The sequence below is a fragment of the Caretta caretta genome, chromosome 5 (assembly GCF_965140235.1).
Source record: "Caretta caretta isolate rCarCar2 chromosome 5, rCarCar1.hap1, whole genome shotgun sequence".
NCBI lineage: Eukaryota > Metazoa > Chordata > Testudines > Cheloniidae > Caretta > Caretta caretta.
The window spans coordinates 75,406,855-75,428,150 of record NC_134210.1 but is presented as its reverse complement, the minus strand read 5'-3'; the positions used below and the strand labels follow the sequence as shown (position 1 = coordinate 75,428,150).

Below are 21,296 nucleotides of genomic sequence, written 5' to 3'. Positions count from 1 at the left end.
AAACTTGCATTATACATTTTGCACCTACAATTTCAAAACATCTTGTATAAATCCTGCTAATGCATACTTGTCCTAGGACTTTAGAAACATATAGTTCAATAGTCTTGGGAGATTATAAAGCCTTCTCTGAGGACAGGCAAAGGTTTATCAGAAGTATTGCACTAATAAATAATATCATTTCACAACAGCAGTGTGAGTCAAACAGTAATACAAGAAGAAGGAATTTCATCTTTGTATTGAAAAAAGTACCCAAAATACAGTTTGCATCACACCAGAAGAGATCCAACATTTACAAAAATCCCATTTTAGATAGACCAATCTTTTGTGTTCAAATAGATATGTAAAGGAGTGAGAACTTGTGCCCTCAAAGGCAAAAGAGACTGGTTTATAAATGGTGCCTTTCATCTCTAGAGGAGTTAGCTGGAGGGCAGCACAAAGTGTTTAGTCTAAAAATGAGTTTAAATGGCTATATCTAAAATATATGCATTGCAGAGTGAACTTCATTGCATTTGATATTTTGTTTCCCATTAAAAAAAAAGTCTTGCTTCCTTAAGCACCCTGGGTCTGCCTAATCCTAAAAGGAGCATGCTTCTATTCCTTTATGAGAGGCATTAGTATTTTTGGCAAATAAGAAAGTAAGCGTTCACTTGAAAGCAGTTGATTTCACCATTAAATTTAAGTTTGAAGGTCCCAATCCAGCATCTATTGAACTTAATGTGAGTTTGGAAATTGAATTCAGAGGGGGAAGAATCAGGCCCTAGAAATATAAATGTCCATGCTTTCAACATTAAAATGCTTCTAATATCATATAATATCTAATAATGCATCTGATGAAGTGAGCTGTAGCTCACGAAAGCTCATGCTCAAATAAATTGGTTAGTCTCTAAGGTGCCACAAGTACTCCTTTTCTTTTTGCGAATACAGACTAACACGGCTGTTCCTCTGAAACCTTCTAATATCATGACACTAAAATAGGTGTTTTGTGCCAGGACATTTTGTATTGCCTCAATTATTTTCTTTTACTGGCAGCACAAATATGAAAAGGAAAATGAACAGTTCTGAAAGGTGGAACTCAGATACTGTCCTGCTCTTATACTTGCAAATGTTTTTTGTGCCGGATCCTGCAGGGAGCTGAGCTCAGTTAAATTCAGTGGTGGTGTTCATGCTCAGCACGATGTTGAATTAAGTTGGTGCTGATGATGCTCAGAATCTGGCCGTATGTTTGTGGAGTGGTCATCAAAGTACCAATTCAGCAAGCAGAGAATCTGCAACTCCTGAAATTTACTTTCTTGTACTCAGAGATGCTGTGCCTCTCTTATCACATTTTCCACATTTAAAAAATGAGTCTCTGCAGGCCAACCAAAACCCTTCTGGCAATCCTGCAATTCATGCCCTCCCACATACGGCTTTGTAGGAATATCTATATCGTGCATATTCATTATACAAGTTGCATTTTTAAAAAGTTTCCCACATGGAGCTGATACATAAAATATTAAAAGCACCATACATTTGCAATACACTCAGAATTGTAATGAATAAAAAATAGACTCCAGATGATGTTGTAAAAGTATTCAAGTAATTCCAAAGATGTACACAGCCACCAAAGGTTGACTTCGTGATAAAGCAGATCTTTTTCAATGTATAGACCAGAAGCTATGGCACCTGCAGAGATGACACCATGTTCTTTACTATTATTCCTGGGGTACCATCTTTGAAACCCTTTAGTTTTTAAGGGACAAACCTGCCCCTTTGTTGATTCATAGCAGCACTATTGTGATTTTGTTACGCAGGCGACCAAGATGCTAGGAGTCTGCATGTGCATTGTGCTCAGACAGCAATAGCCATGATGGCTTGAGGAACAGTTTTGGTGAGTTGACACTTGCTTTATTTTTAAACCCTGTAAATGTATATATGAATATACAGAAATTTGTATATATGATTGCATCTCTTTCCATATGTCCTTTGTCTATCATATGTCTTTTTAGGCTCTGATCCTGCAAAGATTTACTCATGTGCTTAACCTTACACTGTGTGAATAACTAGTTCCCTTGACCTCAGAGGAACAACTCACAATGAACAAAGCTAAGAATGTGCATAAGTCTTTGCAACATGGGGGCCTAAGATTGTAAGTTCTTCAGAGTGGACTTTGTCTCCATTTTGTTCAGCACGTAGCACAACAGGATCCAATCCTGGCTGAGACCTCTGGATACTACCACAATATACATAATAAATAATAAAATAGCAGTACTATAAATAAAGGTAGAGAGGATTTTTTTTCTACACTGCCAGTGTGTTCATGGAGACATAGCAGTAGATCCATTCTTATGCACATCCACTGGTCATTACCCCAACATCAGCATAGCACAGCATACAGGGGAGGTGTAGTAGGTCTGAGGCTGCATTAGAAACTCTGGGATGGTTTTCCACCGCTCCCCAAATGGGAGAATTCCTTCTCCTAAAGAGCACCCTATAGCTTAGCCTGGCTATTCAGGTTTGGCATGGGGAACGTAATCTTATTCTAAACCATGTGCTGCGGCACTCTGAACACATCATCTCTGATGCGGTAATATCATTTTAGCCTTCCAGGATAGTACTTCTATAAATAATACTACACATGCAGTTTTAATAATGTCTTTTTTTCTAACTAAAGAATCACTTGTGCTATGTCTCACATTAGGAACGGAAATATCCTCTAAATAAGAGGCCAGCATATGTGAGTGTTATATATACAGTATATACACTATATTTTTATTTTGCATTAGCAGTTTTTTCCCATCCTTTCTGCTCCTTCCTTTGCAGGGCTTTGTAAACAGAACATGAGCTCAGCTGTAATTACTGGGACTACTGTTCCTCAAACTCCAGGCATGCCAGTAGCATATCAGCTATACCATGACTCAGGGGCAAGCCCTCTGGGTGTTTCAGCAGCTAGGTCTTGTAGGCACTAGCCCTGGTGGGTCTCAATAGTCACTTGGACAGGTGACTAGTGGAAAAGTTATTTTATGAGACTGGCAGGAAAGGGATAGGTTGCAAATACCCTAGGGACAGAGGCTTAAACAGTTATAGTTCAAAGTGAGTAATAGCAGTTCTGTTTGGGCTGCTGGGCAATCCAATCAAGAGTCGGGGTTTGACCGACCTAGTGTATGGGGAGCCTTCTCCATTCCCGTGAATAGGAGCTTGCAGGTTTCCAAGCCTGGCTCAGTTAATGTCTCTCATTGAGGCCCCTCTTCATTGGCTCCCTGCCCAGCCATTGCTCTTCCCCCATAAGTGCCAACAGACCTGTCTGTTTGGCACCGACAGCCTGTTCCACCCGTGGCTTTATTCAAAGTTCCTGGGGCTTCTCTTCACTCCCTGCTGCCATGCGGCTCCCATTTTCCAGGCACATCCTGACTACTTACTGCTACCAGGCATGAGGAAAAGCATGTGTAGTGGAGAGGGGGCTGATGGGAGTTGTTTCCCCTTACTTAGCAAATCCATTTGAACACTGTTCTGTGATGGAACTTCTGAACTCACAATATTTGAGTCATTTTAAATTTAGGCAAAAAAGTTTCACCCCTTTTATTTGTACTATATCTTATAACAGTCTGGCTAGAATGTATGTGCACCACTATTACCCTCTACTGGATGGAAAGGCAGACTTTCAATAGTACAAGTACAGCTGAGGATATAAGCCCTAATGTTACTATAGCTAGACATGATGGGTTGGTACCTCAGATGAGCTTTAATATTTTGAGTTGATTGTCTGAGTTCTATCCCTGGTTATAGCTATGAAATCAACACTAACCCATTATGCAGAATTGCTCACTACTATGAGATCCTGTGTAGCCAAAGAATCATTAAAATATCTCCAATTAAAAGGAATGAAACCTTTCCCCCTTAGACTTCAATAGGATTTTTGAAGGTATTGAATTCAGCTACTGAACACCCACCCAAAATCCAATACCAGTAATTAGGGAGTTGAGTTGACTGTGAAAAGTCAATACGTATAATAAAGTGAATGGTTCACGTAGTTCTATATAAAAACAGAAAACAGGTCCTTCATTTACTTGTATATATGTCTAGTTAAGTCTAAATCTTCTAGCAATCTGTAAGCATACTAAGGGCTAAATTTACCCTTGCTCTTTCTTCCCTGCCACCCTCTTAATTTCATTAGTGGTGTGCAGGGTATAAAAGAAGACCACATCTGGCCACTGATGTGTACAGATAACTGATTTAATCGTTGTATGTGAGTTCTGCTTCAGCATTAACTCAGAAAAGGAACACGCGATCTATAGTCTACCACTGATGCAGAAATTCCAGTCCCTAATCTAGAGACTTTATACACTGTGAGGATATACATCATTGCAACCTAATGCTTTGGTACACAAAACTGCCAAACTAGGGAAACATGATGAGAGTTCTAATGAAACTCAACTGATTTTTTGCTCATGAATGTTTCCAAGTTGTTGGGGTTTGGTTTTATTTGTTTTCTTTAATCATGAGCTTCAGGAGGTGATGGAAAAACTCATCTGAATTTGGAGGATATTTTTATGTGGAGCATGGTTCTTTTTAAAAAAAAACAATGGAAAATAGAGACAATCCACTATTAGAGAATCAGGAGGTGCACATTAGAGATCATTTGTTCTCTAGATTTATTTTTCACTCATGAATAACTGCATCATGGAAAGGAATTAGCATAATTTATATCAATAATATTTTGCAGTGATGTGTGAATAAAATAATATTCCACTGTACATTTTAAAAAAGCCCTTATGACTGCATTTTTATCAGCTTATTTACCTTTATTTATATTTGGTGCTGCAAAGCCATATTAATAGAGTTATGTAAATGACCCAGGGAGAGAAGTACTGTTTATGTTTTATAGGGTGGCTGGAACAGCATCATCTTATCTGTCTGAACTAAAATGGTTTCAGCTGGTCCACCTTATTCATTATGATTGCTTTTTGATTATCGACAGGTTGTTTTTGGAACTTGGCTTGCTGAAGCTTGAGGATGGAGCACAGGATTTGCTCTTGTTGCCTGTGTGAACTTAGTCAATCTCTTTGCCAAACAGATTCATTTGATTTGTCTTTTTAAGTGACCTTTTGACTTGCAATCATCTGCATTCTGATCATGCTTTATTTCATTTTATTTTTACTGTAGAGCACTTTGGAATGTTTGTCGTGAAAAGAGCTACATAAATATTAATGTATTGATGGTGTTATGGCTTTTCAAGCCTATTTTTCATTTCATGGGTTTTAAGAGCTACAAAATTTACTGACTGTACCGAAAATATAGGTATAATGGACTTTCTGAAATGCCCTGAATGAGATCAAATATATGAATTATTAATCCCGTGAAAGTCAGTGCTGTCCTGCTTAAATGCCTAAATATGTTACAGTGCTGGCACCTTTCAAAGTTGCAGGTGAGCTAGTTCCATTCTGTTTACAATTCTATCTGGAAAGGAGGGAGAGTGGAATGCCAGCTGCAGGAGTAGAGGTTAGGTAGCTTCAATAATATGAGACCTCTGGCTGGAATCCCAGGAGATTTTTAGATAGCCATTTAAAGTATATTTTGTAGAATGTTTAATCATAATGGAATGCATGTCAGGGAAGATAATGTCTCTCTCTAGAGTTTCTTTCAAATTGACTTTTAATCGCAAGAGAGGGCCTGATCCTGAATCCTTCTTATTTAGGCAAAACTCTCATCACCCTGAATGAAATCTTATCTGAATAAGAACTGGCTGAAGGACCACATATACTGAAAATAAAATCATGAAGAGCTAGAATGGAATATAGAATATTTGCATCCAACAATTTGATAAAGTAGGTAGGGGTAATGCAGCAGGAAGAACCTTCTGCCAGTAGCTTCTATTACAGTGTCAGAGTTCGAAGGCATTTTGCTTCTGTTTGTAAGCAGTTACATTATGATTCCTACAGCATGTAATTTTGCTGTCCTCTGTTGATGAATATTCCCTGCACAATCTGAAATGGAAGCTGAAATACACATCATCATAGTACCATGTAGTCTTCATAGCACAGGTAGAGAGTGTTGCTTGTATAAACACAAGTTATCGTTCATGATTATTTATTACTTAGCACCATATATATGCATAGCAGTTTATAAGCACATTATTATTGCTAATTTGTAATGCAGTATTTCCCAAAATGTGCTGTGTGCATTACATGCAGTATAGGAAGACACATCCCATGTCCCCGAAGAGCTTGTGATCTAAAGAACAGATGAAGGGTAGGAGAAAGGGATATGGCATGGATATATAAACAAAGTGGTCAGGATGATGACTGACTCGTATCTTGTTAGTTCGGTGTGTGTGTGTGTGAGTAAGTGTGTGTGTAAAGTAAAATATAGAATCTAGCGTGAAATCCTCACTTTCTCCTCTGCCCCTTAACATGCCTTTCAGAGGCACAGCACAGAACTGCACCACTAGGATTTACTGGGGCAGCACTTGAGAGGAATGGTGGAACAGGGAAGTGATTCTGGGAATAAGATATGGGAGTGGAGAGTGGGGAAAGGAAAGGGAGGGAGGATAAAAGGTAAGAGAGGAGGAAGAGAAGGGGGTGACAAGTACAGTGGAGAAAAAGTGAGAGTTTGGGCAAATGGAGGGCTGCAGTGGCCTGCGAAGGGCAGAATAAAGGAGGAGCAACAACCAATGGCACAGAATAATTGTGAAAGAATATATACATCCAGAGCCCCAGTTTCAGAGGTGAGGGAGTATAATGATGTCAGAAAGCTGTGAAGGTCCCCTGCCCTAGGTCTAATGTAGGGAAAGGGAACTTGACCCTGCCACTGATGCTAGATGCTTTGGGGAAGGAGCACTGAGGGCTGGGGGCTTTCCATGTCCACCTTTGTAAACTCTCCCTAATTGCTGCTGTTGGTCCCCAGGTGGAGGGGAATGAGGAGGCCACTGGGCCCAGTGCCCTGATACCTCATGTGGTCCCTCTAGGGGTGATGTGGGGGTGGACGGAAGGCTTAGTCCTGGGCTGTAGCTGCCTTTTGGCTCCAAAACTGCCCTCTCCAAGCTGTTTCTGGTGGCTGCTGCTCTCTCCGTGTAGAGAGTGGGGAGGATTGACTCTCTGTGCCCCACAAAGCTTACAGTATCCAGTAAAAAGTGATGCCCAGCATGTAGTGCAGGGAAACCTGATCCTGCATTGATGAGACTGCCACTGAGCAGCCACTGAATCACTCTTGCCTACTAACAGGAGACAGACTAAGGAGCTGGGTAGTTAGTCCTGCCTTGAGTGCAGGAGATTGGCTAGATGACCTCCTGAGGTCCCTTCCAGGCCTACAATTCTATGATTCTACAACTAAGCCCTTATTGGCAGGCTGATGCCTCATCAGACAGGCCCATTCTTTGCCTGCCACCATTTGTAATCTGTTTCTTGAGTGTAAGCGAGTGGGCTCACCAGGGGCTTGAGACTCTCCACCTACCACAGATGCATTAACCTTACTCATACCCACCCATAGGGACAGTTTCTGTTCCCTGATCTGGTCCCTATATGCAACTGCATCAATATTCAAAGGCTGGAACTGTTCTTCAGAGGAGCAGAGGAGAATTGCCTCTCCATAAGCACATCATAGGGCCACTCTATATGCTCATAGACTGTCCCCATCATAAATACTAAAACAGGGGCAAGTGCTGGGGATTTAAAGGGGTAGGGTCATAGTGCAGACCAGTACAGGGGATTCTGGGCTGTTCTGGAGCCCTAGAGCAGCCTGCAGGTGGCCTTTGGGAAGCTGCTGTAAATTTGAGTAGCCCCTGTGTTCTCTAATTTATGCTGGGGACCACACCAGCCTCTGCAATAGTACACAATTCCAAAAGCTGGCTTTGCTCCCCCTTCCTTTGGGCAGTGCTTTCTGTGCTGCTCCTCCTGGATATGTGGCACAGAATTTTAATCATAAGCTGCTTACAGTTCGGCTGGACCACAACAACTTTGCAGTCCCTTATGTGGTGCAAGGATTTATAGGATTATAGCCAAGATAATTACATGATGTCAGTTTGCCTTTCAGGAACCACTTTAGGCTCTGGCAAAAATTTCAATAAAGTTTGTTTTCATTCAAAACAAACTTTCTCTTGTTGTAGCAGATATACAGAGTTCATTGTTGTTAGACGTGATAAAATAGGCCAGTTACACCTCTAAATTTTGTGATGCTCTTAAAACTTCTATATGCTACAAGAATCTGAGATCAAGAGATGGAACTGTGTTAGTCCATGTTCCACAAGCTGATGCTGATAAGTCAAAGGCCGGAGGGTGGGGAAGGTATTCATCCAACAAAATAAACCTAATAAAAAATCATGTTGTTTTCATTCCTCTGACTTCTGCTATTCATGATGATCCTTTCATCTGTAGTCCAAGAGGAATGCAACCATAAATTGAAATATCTGTGTGTTTTGCTGAACTACTGAATGTGAGTGTGGAGCACAACATGGAATTTCCCCATACTGCAATATGCTCAACTTTTTTTCAGTTTCTTTTAAGATACTTTTAAGCTTCATGTGGATATTTCCAGTTAACTGCTTCCCATTAGATAAAACTGATCTATTGACTGTAACTAGTCTGCCCTAACCTTTATAGTCCTTGACTCTGCCTTTAGGAAGCCTCTATGAGGGGAAATATGAAAGTAAGTGGAGGCAAATTAACCTGCACAAGACATTTTATTTTTAGAAATATAATTTGGAAAGATGACAAACATTTTAGTGACAGAGGCATGAATGTCAGCACAGTAGGCTGTCTAAGGAGCAATTATGAATTCCAACTCCATCCTTTCCAAACCTATCTTTGAGTGATGAGCTATTTTCCTATATTCTGTAGAAAACATTTTTATAACTGATCTGAGAGGCCTTATATTAAAAGGTGACCTTCATTTGCTCTACCACAATCAAATTATATTTTCAAACATGTAGTCTTGGGTCCTGATATAGGTCCAGACCCTCAGCTGACATAAATTATCCCAGCTCCATTGACTTCAATGGAGCTACAACAGTTTATACAAGTTGAGGAGCTGCAGTATAGTGTTTAGCTAGTTTTATCAGCCATTTTTGGATACCGTATGCAATGAAAAGACAAACTAGAGGCCAATATATTTTGTCAAATTAGTCATCTGACTGATGAGAAAGAAAGTGAATAGGGAAAATAATTTGGATGAACTGTGGACACATTAAAATCTGTAGAGGGGGCAGAAGTTATGGATTTTATGTTCTAGCAGCTCCAAGTATACAGTATTATGACACCTTTTTCATAATACTGATGATTGCTAAACAACCGCAGTATTTTTAAGGCACCTTCCAATGAATCTACATAACAAGACAGTAGGGAAATAGATTATTCTGGAGGAGTTTCATGAGTTTTATAAATGATTGTATTGTGATGCACTATATTGTGAGATATTTCATTTCACTGTTTGAACTGGAGGCAAGAGGGAATGCCACTTTCTTCCATTAAAATGTATTTCATACTGTTTTAATCTTTAAATTGTTATCTAATAAATACTTGGACTGCTCCCAGGGCACCTAGCCCCTCCGTGCAATCTGGGCCTGCTCTTCTTTGCAGTTTAGGTTTACTGAAGCAAAATTTGTTCAGCTTTATTTTACGCCTGCCCAGCCAAAACCCAAACTGTTCATTGTCTGAAGCCAGTGATACAAAAGGAAGTACCTTCTGGGCAGTGTATACACTTAGGGGTTTTCAGACAACCACGTCACTAGATTGGCTGAACCTTCTAACTCTAATATTGTGTATACAGGGTGCCTGAAGCATGAATGAGAATGAAAAGAATAAGCACTAATTCTTACATATCAAAGTGTTTTTGCTGTTTGAGTGAATAGCAGTTGTTGCTACTCAGAAGTCTTGAATTACTAAAGACTCTAGTTCTCCTGAGGCCCAGATCCTACAATGAGATGAATGTTAGCAGACTGCTACACCTCTGTGGAGCCCTATGAACTGCAACAGCCTTCCTGTTCAAATCAGGGCAGAATCTGGAATAAAATTTACACTCACACACCACCTACCTACCTACCTTCCCAAACTACCATAACAGGATGGGGCTCCATCATTTTTATCAATTGGGGGAGTACTATACCTGCAGGTCCACTCATGTTCTGCCTTTCCCTGGCAGCCTCCATATTTCTCTTCAGCGCTTACCATCACTATGAGGATATTGCAGCTCTGTTGGAGAAAGCATGAGAGGTTGGAACTCAAGTGAGCCTACAGCCTGAGAAAACATTGCTCTGAGGCTTGAAAGCAGAGGAAAGATATATGACAATGTAGAGATGTGGAGAAGGAGGGCGGAAAAGACATAACAGGAAGGTCTTAAGGACAGATTTTTAACTGTGTTGATATTTTGTTTGCTTGCTTAAATTAGTTTCCATTGTACCATCCAAAGAAAAGAAAGAGAGCACAAATTCAGCAGCCCTTAGGCAGACCTTGCAGGATGCTCTGAAGTTTGACAAACTGCTGAGCTAAGGAATGGGGGAGTGAATGCGTGTCTGTGACCATTTACTTAAAAAGAGCTGTCACCAGCTTCCCCCTGCCCCTTTACACACAGGGAGGAGTTATTAGCTCAGGTTCCCCAGGTGATCTGAAGTTCTCGGTATCAGACAGACAAAAAGGTTCGATTCTAAATTAGCCAGTGTCCAGGACAGTTAGGGCTTCATAGACTAAAAAAATAAAACTTTAAATTGCACTTGGAACTGCAGACTTGATCACAGACATAATGTTCTTGTGGGGAAACCCTACTACTAAGTGAGGGGACATTTTGCCCCCAGATGAAGTTTCAGAGGGCTTTTTTAGGTGTAGCCCCAGTACAATGTATTGCAGTAATTTCATCTGGAGAGGACAAAAGCATGTAAAACTGATACCTGTCCAGCAGAAAGGATCTCAAACTTCTGGCCACCATGGCTTCCAGAGGTCCAGAAAAGATCAAACAAAACCCTTAAGCTGTTAACTTCAGTAACTAGAGGTGAGCAATGTCTCTCAGTGAAGGAAAATAATGAAAGTTTCTCATGCAAAGTTCAAACACTGGGGTGGAATTACTCAGCTTTGTTAAATAGTCTTGAAGACCTACCATGAAAGTGGCCTTTTTTTAACTACCGTCTAATCTAATCAGATGGATTGGTCCCTTCAACAGAGGCTCCCCATTTTCAAAATTCAGATCTGGATCCAAAATTATTGGGTGTATGACACTAGAGTTTTAGTTTAGGCCTATTTCTTCTTTAAAGTACTGTGGAGAGCATATATTGGCCTAATTAGAGAAGTAAGAGTGCAAACCATTTGGAACTTTGGAGGCCATCTGAAACTTACTGATATATGCTCACTTTGAGCCCTTTCATGAATATTTTATTCCATTGCGGGATGTACTGCCTGCAGTGTCTAGGATTGAAACAAAAGAGTTATTACTCACTGCTAAAACTTTAAAGAGTTTTTCACTCTCATTTATAGCATGCATTCATTATGGAAGTGCTTAAGAAGAAGCTGGGGATGATTTTCTTATTACAGGCAGAAAACTTCAAACAGAATATCCTCCATTTATTATCTCCCTAAAATTGTTGTCATAATGCAATTATGCAAATGAAGAGCTGCAATCACACTGAGTATTTTCGTCCATTTTTGTAGCATGTTTAGATCAGAGCAGTTAAAAACAAAAACAAACCCCCCACAAATACACAAACAAAAAACACAACACCACAACTGAATTCAGGGAGTGTGAAGGAGCATGAGAAATCCCCATTGGAATTGTTCCCAATAGATTGCATACATGTAAAATCTTTTTTGAGGGGGTGGGATCTTTTTTCTGAGAATGTTAAGCTTGGGGAATAAAGCATTACTGAGGCAGTCAGCAGCACATCTTCTATCTTGATTTCTGTCTCGTTTTCCCCTTTCAGACCCACCAGCTTTCCCTAGCTTTCTCTCTCCCTCCTCTCACTCTTCCACAAAAGATTTCCAGCAGAGAGCAGCTGGTGCCTCGTTTTGGCTGCTTTCCCCAGACTCTGGCAGCTTTCACTGGAAATCAATGCCTGCTTATTTTCCCCTGTTCTGAGTTTTTTATGTGTGGACTGACATGGCCTCAACCATACTGACCCATTCTGCTGAGCTATTTCCATTCAGATGTGCCTCTTTACAAATAGCGGAAATTAGTAGAGGGCCAGTGTCAAACTGCTTGTCACATCTTGTTTTCAATCTGTTGAAATCAGGTTTATAGTGTCCTATTCAGAATGCTAGACTGCTTTTGAAGCTACACAATGCATTTCAGGAGTTCCATCAGGCGATAAATGCAGAACTCCACATTGCTATTAAAAAATAATCAAATGATTAATCTTTTGAATTTTCTGAAGTAACTTATTTGCTTGGAATTGTTGTTTTAATTGCACTACGTCACTTGTTCCTATGTATTCATCTTCCTAACATATAAAATCATTCATAGCTGATCTGTCAGTGTTGCAGCTATAACATGTGAATAAGTTCTCCTACTGATTTAGCAGAAATGAATGAATGAGAAAGCGAATGAATGAATAATCAGAGGACTGATAGAATGAATAGTCACCCTGAGATGTCAGTATTCCCCTTGGCCTCTAGGGGCTACTTCTGTAAAATATAGTTTTGTTTTACATCTAAACCTAAAGACCAACAGTAGCAGACTCTCAAGTAGCTAGACTGTAACTGGATTTACACTCTTTTGAGCATTATTGTTAAAATTGATGAGGAAATTCCTTTATGAGCCGCTCTGTTTGCAGACCTTTCTAACGTTTAAAAAATGCACTTTTGTAATGACATTTCTCATGATGAGTATTCTGAAGTTTGGTAAAATGTCAGGAGCTTGTTTTTGTCATTTAAGCATTAAGAAACTTTTTCACTAGTTAAGAAACATGCTCAGATAACTCCATTGTACGTATTTGTAAACCTTTGCCATGGACTTTACATTTGCCATGGACTTTAGACTCGAGGAGAACAAGGACTTTGACATGTTTGAAGGCATTTGGTTGACCAATAATGAAGTTATTGAAATAACACGCAAATCACAAGATGTGCTTTTTCACTAACTTTTAACAATGTGCCGAAGTGTGCCTGTATCTAGAGCTCCGCCACTCACCACACATTGACGTAAAGTCAGCTGCTCCCCTATGCTTGTGAGAATGTTCAAGAGTTACACTCTGAGTGCTTATTTGGATCTCAATGTGTGTTTATTCGAATGCACAATCAATCACGCATCTCTTTTTCTTTCTTTTTAAACATCAAAGAAATTAAATGCACAGGAAACCATGCTGTTGTAATGTGGTGGTTGAGGAAGTCAGACGAATCAAACCTTTGGCTCCTAAAATTCTTCTGCAGTTTCCATGGGTTAAATCATTCTTCATTTGGCTTGTATAGTGTTGCTTTGCACTCTTTAACGGTTGCTGCCTCCCACCTCAGCAATGGATACATGACTTTTAGTAATGGGTGAAGCGATCCCTATGTAAAAGAGCACTAAGGCGTCCCTTAGCACATCAGGATAACCAATCCCAAGAACAATGGAGTGGAGTGGGGTCTGCACTGACTGCACAGGGGCAAGTTATAGAGACACCAGGAAGGATGCATAACTAATATGAACCAAGTCCTTGCACACTTCCCAAGTCCTCTGTCAGTTCTTGTTCTGGCCCTGCAGAAATTACTGAAGCTTTAGTAGCTTTAGTAACCTTCCCGCCCCTCCCCCCAACTCAGGAGAAGACTGAGAAATGAAGCTAGAAAAAGGATTGTTCTTAGGGGTCAGAGAGCAGGGATTACTGGGGAAAGTATTGCTCTGGTGATTGTCCCTATGATGGACCTTTGTCTTTTCTCCAGGGTGACAGACCCACTTACTAACCTCTGGTGCATAAAGTGTGCATAGTGTACTTGTTTAGGTCTCTTAAGAAGAGGGGATTGACTGCCTCTGAAGTATCACAGCATGGCTAATATTAGGGACAGATTAACAGACTCAATGGAAAAATGCTTTGATTCAGTATGGCATCACCTTTGTCCTATTTCTTATACCCAACACTTGGACTTGGGGGTTCCTACGGGCTGACTCAATTAGAGGTTTGTCTAGTATATCATTTTAATTAGAGATGGACCTACACAGTAAAACTTGGTCCATATCAGGATTATGATCTTGCTGAACTTTGGGGATGTTTGGATCCAGTGTTTTGATTCAGGTCTTTCTCCACTTTTAAAGGTGACCTGATCAACAAAGGTTTTTCCTTTAAACTGGGGTTGTGTGCCCCTATATTTTTGTGTGTGTGTGTGGCTCTTTGTGATGTAGAAAGGAGGCCTGAAAGCTTTGTTTCTTTTTATTTTAAACAGAGGACATTTTTTCTGCCTCCCCCCCGCCCCCACCACACCTTTTTAGAAATAGCAGGAATGCTAATTCTGGTCATTTCAGGATATGCAGGGGACTTTTTGCTGGTCTCAGGGAGGTATTCTTTGAGCTCTCACTCATTTAATTAAAGGGGCCTGGATATTGAATCTTTAACAGAGACCTCTTTTCTCCTGAGTCTTCATTAGCAATTGGCGTTTAACACAAACAGTTTTTAAATTGTTTTAAAAAGTTTGATTAAAAATTATTTCCCCTTTAGACTGTTCAGGTTTGTTTCTTATTTCATGTTATGTTATTTTACTAGTTCTCTAATCACAAAAGGTCTTCCCAGCTGGTCCTAAATTTTTAATGTAAAACAAGCAGAATTATAATTTTATTTAATTTCTCTTTTGACAAAAAAACCTTTCAGACCTTCTTTATTCATCATAAATGACAAAAAAAAAAAAAAAAAAAAAGAGGTCACAAGCCAATTTTCACTTTGCCTCCCAGGCCATCTTTAAGGTCAGGAAAGACTTCTCTGTATCAGTGGTGAAAGAGGTGTGAGAAATAAGTCCCTGAACACGTGTGGAGACAAATGACATTTGAAACAACAGCCAACAAATGAAATAGGAATAAAAAACCAAACAGGTATGTTTCTGTTACTGGAAACAGCCCAAACCCCAAGTCAAACAAATGAGCTCACAAGAAAAACAAATTGATAGATTTAAGAGATTCAGGTGTTAGTCTTTAGAACTATGCTAAGTTTTTTTCCTCAAATAAGGCAAATTACTCAGTTCTTCACATGTAACAGCAGGTGAGACATTTGTTACAAGACCAACAGAAAAGAAGGAAGGTACCATGGTATTGTATATAACCAAAGCCTTGTAAATATAAATCTAGCTGTCTCTAATTGTCATGCTGAGTGACATGGGATCAGGCTGGATTTTTACCACTCATTGCATTATAGTTGAGACATCAAGAGTCAAGGTGTTTTACCTTCCCAATCAATTTTGACATAGCCAAACTAAATATAAGCCCCATTGTCTTCAACTCTGTACCTGAGACAGAAAAAGAGAGTCCAAAGGAGGTAGAGGCAGACTAGACTACAGTAGCAGTCTCCAGGTATTTGCTCTGAATGAGAAAGAACAGACATTATACATAAGGGGAAGAGATACTACAATGATGAGAGCTATAGAAAACCCATACACAGATAATTTGGATTTGCATTTAATTAGCTTCAAAAACATTTTTATATATACCCAGCCTCCCACTGCTATTAGTAATAAACTATTAATTTACTCAATAGTAATTTCAGTAATGATTTTTAAAGGAATTATAATTGAAACTCCACAGTATTTTGCCTGTAAGTTGGTTCTCTCTCCCAATATAAGGTCTGCTAATTTGTGATAGATACATGGGGTGCCTTTACTGTAGTGAAGATAGGCATCTACAGCTACTGTCAATCAGTGGTAAATGGAGTTCTAATACTACGGAGGTGGAGTCCATCCAGCAATAAAAGATCTGGTCCCTCACCACCAATGCATCCAAGGTAAGACAGGATACTATCCTCCCCCAGCTCTCTAGCCACAAACACAGCTGCAAGGAGTTATCTGTGGCTGTTCTTGCAGAAGCAGATTTTCAGACAACCAGCTGGCTCCAACAGCTCTTTTTCAGGGGCCATTGCCTGTCAAATTATCCATTAAGGATAATTTATATGATTTTTTTAAAACCATTTGTTTGCACATGTTTTTAGTATTTGACAAACCAGCTAGCCCACAGATGATCACATAGTAATAGGAGAATAATTTATTTGACAGGTGTTTTTTCTGATCTGTATTTTTTTCAATATTCTGTCAGGTTTTCTAGATAAGAAATCAGTTTTGGGAATCCCTTGACAAAGTGATGGTAGAGAATTCAGAAAAGGACTAGCATTACATATACTCCTCCTCCAAAGCTGAGAAGTCATCAGTAGTTCAACAAAAATGGTGGTCCTTTTGCCCCTACAACAGTACCAGATACCATAAAAATGATACCAATAGTAGAGAGAGTAGACCCTGATACAAAGGAAACAGAAGTGAGATATTCACAAGATCCCATAGTTTCTTTGTATCAGAAAAGAATTCACCACAAATATCGCTGAAGTGGATAAGCACCCCATTCTGCCCAGAGATGATCCTCCTTGTTGTATGACTGAGAAAAAACTGGTCACAAACAGGTCCTAGAAATTATGAGCAGACACTGTCACAGGGTTTACTCAGCTACCCTTAGCTCACTTCAGATGATCAAGAACACCTTAGAACCCAGGACTACATGTGTTGATTCAATCATCTGATCCAGACAGCTTAAATTTAACCAGGTCCTCATTAAGAGATTCTGGATAATCTACTTTCCAGTATTTTAACAAGATAAGAGACTGTTCTTAAGAAATCAGGTAGAATAAAAACAATTCTGGATATTAAGTATTTTGAGCAAATCTATCATATATGGGAAATTCTGAGTGGAACCCCTGATCTCTAACCTCTCCAACATCCAACCAGATAACTTTATGATATCCATCTTTCGCAAAAACAGAATCTGTACCTGCATCTTCTAATCATATCTTCCCTCCAGAAGCTCATTCTTCCTGCCTACACATCTGCATTGATTACCATACCTTTCTGCGAAGTTGGCTATCGCCCACAAGTTTCTTGCCAAGGTGCAGGTAGTAATTATTGCTTACTTGCAGATACAGGGAAAACATCCTTTTCTGGGTGGCATCTTTACGTGGGACATGTCAAGGATAAACTCCCATTTAGCCATGGATTTGACCCTAATCATAACTGTGAAGCCAGGGTTCTGCACTAACTTCAAGAAGAGCAGTCTGGTGCCATCTCAGTCACTCATCTGGGAGTGGAAATTGTAGAGAAGAAAACTAATATGGGTGTCATGCCATACCTTTCACTAAGGAGAGGTTTCTCAAAGATCAGGTAGTGATAACCCTAATATCTTCCAATATAAGCTGCAGGATAAAATCATCTTTACTTGTTGGGGACATGAGTCAAGCACCAACTATTCCTTTTTGTAAATGCTTTCAAACCCTCTGAGAATCATGCTAACAAAATGGTTGAAAACATGTATTTCCATGCACTTATAAGCATCAGTCCCAGAACAAGCAAATTTATTTGGGGATGTAGAAGCCCTCTACACCAACATTCCACATAAAGATGGACTGCAAGCCATCAGGAACAGTATTCCCAATAATGTCACGGCAAACCTGCTGGCTGAACTTTGTGACTTTGTCCTCACCCATAACAATATCAGATCTGGGGACAATGTATACCTTCAAGTCAGCAGCACTGCTATGGGTACCCGCATCGCCCCACAGTATGCCAACATTTTTATGGCTGACTTAGAACAATGCTTCCTCAGCTCTTGTCCCCTAATGCCCGTACTCTACTTGCACTACATTGATGACATCTTCAGCATCTGGACCCATGGAAAATTAGTCCTTGAGGAATTCCACTATGATTTCAACAATTTCCATCCCATCACCAACCTCAGCCTGGACCAGTTCAAACAAGAGATCCACTTCCTGGACACTGCAATGCTAAGCGATGGTTACATAAACACCACGCTATACCGGAAACCTACTGACTGCTATACTTACCTACATGCCTCCAGCTTTCATCCAGACCACACCACAGAATCCATTGTCTACAGCCAAGCTCTAAGATACAACCACATTTGCTCCAGTCCCTCAGACAGAGACAAACGCCTACAGGATCTCTACCAAGCATTCTTACAACTACGATACCCACCTGCTGAAGTGAAGAAACAGATTGACAGAGCAAGAAGAGTACCCTGAAGTCACCTACCACGGGACAGGCCCAACAAAGAAAGTACCAGAATGCCACTAGCCATCACCTTCAGCCCCCAACTAAAACGTCTCCAGCGCATCATCAAAGATTTACAACCTATCCTGAAGGACGATCCCTCACACTCACAGATCTTAGGAGACAGGCCAATCCTCGCTTACAGGCAGCCCCCCAACCTGAACCAAATACTCACCAGCAACCACACAACAAAACCACTAACTCAGGAACCTATCCTTGCAACAAAGCCCATTGCCAACTCTGTCAACATATCTATTCATGAGACACCATCATAGGACCTATTCACATCAGTCACAGTGTCAGAGACTTGTTCACCTGCACATCTACCAATGTGATATATGCCATAGAGTGCCAGCAATGCCCCTCTGCCTTGTGCAAACTGAACAATCTCTATGCAAAAGAATAAATGGACACAAATCAGATGTCAAGAATTATAACATTCAAAAACCAGTCGGAGAACACTGCAACCTCCCTGGTCACTCAATTTCAGACCTAAAGGTCGCAATTCTCCAAAAAAAAAAAAAACTTCAATAACAGACTCCAACGAGAAACTGCAAAATTGGAATTGATCTGCAAACTGGACACCATTAAGTTAGGCTCGAAGAAAGACTGAGAGTGGATGAGTCATTACACTAACTAAAAACTATTTCCCCTGCTAATTTTCCCCCTACTGTTACTCACCCTTCCTGTCAACTGTTTGAAATGGGCCATCCTGATTATCACTACAAAAGGTTTTTTTTTCTCCTGCTGATAATAGCCCACCTTAATCTATTGGTCTTGTTAAGAGTTGGTATGGCAACCCCCATTTTTTCATGTTCTCTCTGTGTGTGTGTGTGTGTGTGTAAAATCTTCCTACTGTATTTTCCAGTGCATGCATCTGAGGAAGTGGGCTTTAGCTCACGAAACCTTATGCTCAAATAAACTGGTTAGTCTCTAAGGTGCCACAAGTACTCCTCGTTCTTTCTGCTGATACAGACTAACATGGCTACCACCCTGAAACCAGTCCCAGAACAGTGATAGATTCACTAGTATGGGTGACCCCTGTATGTAAATCAGATTTTCAGATGACTGTTTACCAGGGTGGAGAGGCAATGCAGAGGCTTGATCTGGAGATGTGAAATACAGTAGTATCATTGCCTGCAATTCAGGGCAGTAAATTACATCCATTTCATGATAATCAACATGTCCTAGTCACTACAGATGATACAACCATGGTGTCATATTTGATCCAAAAATGAGTCTCAAAGTATTTTACCACATCAAGAAACAATTCCACAACTCCAGAAAGCACTGGAGCACATATTCAAATTGCAAACATACAGGTGGAAGGTACTTGAAATACAAATTGAGTGAGAAGTCTCTTCTAACAAAATAATTGGCCCTGAAGATTTCAGTGTAACACAGGTTGATGAACTCCCTTGAGTAGAGCAAAATCAACTTATTCACCTCTGCAGAGAGCCCCATGAACAAATATATATCTCCAGGAACCAGCATACAAAGTAGTTGACACATTGTCACAAAAATAATGGCAGTTTGAGCTGTAGTTTCGCACTTATTTCCTACTACTACTGTCCTCAGACAAGGTGTGCAAAAGAAAAAAAATGGGCTAGAGTTATTTTGATCATCCCTCACTAGCTGGAGAGATATTTTTTGTAGGTGGTTGAAATAAACGTGTATCCTCCTGTCCAAATTTCCTATCACAAAACAACAACAGGGATCCACACTCCTTGAACGTAGCCATATAGCTGCTGATTGGAAGTCTATGGCCTCTCACACTTACGGTTATATGATGAGCAATGATAACAGTATGTATCTCTTATATATCACTTTTCATTAGTAGACCTCAAAGCCCTCTACAAAGGAGGTCAGGAGCATTATCCCCATTGTACAGATGGGGAACCTGAAGCATGTAGAAGTGAAGTAACTTGCCCAAGTCCATCTAGCGGACCAGTGACAGAGCCAGAAATAAAATCCAAGTCTCCTAACTTCCAGGCCAGGTCCCTCCCCACTAGGTCACGCTGCTTCCCCTATAATTTCTATAGTCTCTTACTGAAAAAGTAGAAAATGTAATAATTTCTTTTAACAAGTGCAGCAAGTGGAGATGGTAACTGTGATATGTAGTGAGTATATTTTCACTGCTTTGAAAGATATCAATTCTACTGATATTCAGGAAAAGATCACTATTCACTACAGCAGTTAAGCACATGCTTAAGTGTTGTCCTGCATACACATGAAATTAAGCATGTGCATAGCTGCTTTCTTAATCCAGGAACTATATGTATAGGGAGAAAAATAACTCTTAAATGGGTAAAATCTTACACCCCAGTTGAAATATTTTAATTATGCTCACTGTATATGTGCAAGAAACCATGAGACTTTTTATTATGGGCTGATATTATAAATTCCATTTTTTTGGTATCCCATAGGTTAAGAATGTATTTTCTTCTCAGACTAAATATTCTGCAGTATTGAAAAATCATCCGTTTGGATTCATGCAGGTTGCTTTGTTTTATTACAGGTACACCTAATCCATTATGGTGGTTGTTAACATGCCAAGAGCCAAATACTCAATATTTGTGGGAAATGTTGGGAAAATCTGCAGAAGTCAGCAACGGGGTCTGATTCTTATTTAGTATTTCCTCACAGAGCATAAATAATCCTCCTTTTTCCTGTTATGCCCACATACGTATAGAATTGAAGAAGCAGCAGCACAAGGGGATTTGAAAACATCTGATATGCTGCTTTTTAAATATCTGTCAAGAAAGATCAGATTTCAAACAGAGAATGGCTTTCCCTAAAGAAATCTGCTCATGAATGTTGTAAAAGCAGCCTTGGAATTTCTAAACCTTCACGGATTCAACATATTTTTCCCCATGAAAGAGAAACCTCCATTTAAGCTTACTATTTTGAGTGCCAGACATGTAGAAATTAATGGTGAAGAATTTGAAAATATGTTAAATTAGGTGTCTATTTTAAAAGTTGTAATTAACTTGAACCATTAAATCAATGACATCAATAAGTCTTTTTTAAAAAAATAAATCTATTCCAATTCTCTCTGTACCGATGTATGGCAAAAAGTGTAGGATGCTTAGAGAGAGTAACTTCAATCAAATTGTTAAAGTTTATATA

The 21,296-nt window shown here is 39.8% G+C and overlaps 1 long non-coding RNA gene across 26 annotated transcripts in view; it reads left to right on the top strand.

Annotated features, from left to right (window-relative positions):
• The window catches only part of LOC125636788 (uncharacterized), a 409,942-nt gene that overhangs the window by 289,117 nt on the left and 99,529 nt on the right, over positions 1 to 21,296 (top strand). For 25 of the 26 annotated variants that reach the window (XR_012668524.1, XR_012668521.1, XR_012668520.1 and 22 more), the window contains one exon: positions 1,791 to 1,867. This is a non-coding gene — a long non-coding RNA (uncharacterized LOC125636788). Of the gene's footprint in view, positions 1 to 1,790; positions 1,868 to 4,954; positions 9,483 to 21,296 lie in introns of those variants that run through there. The other variant, XR_012668523.1, reaches the window with a different exon arrangement.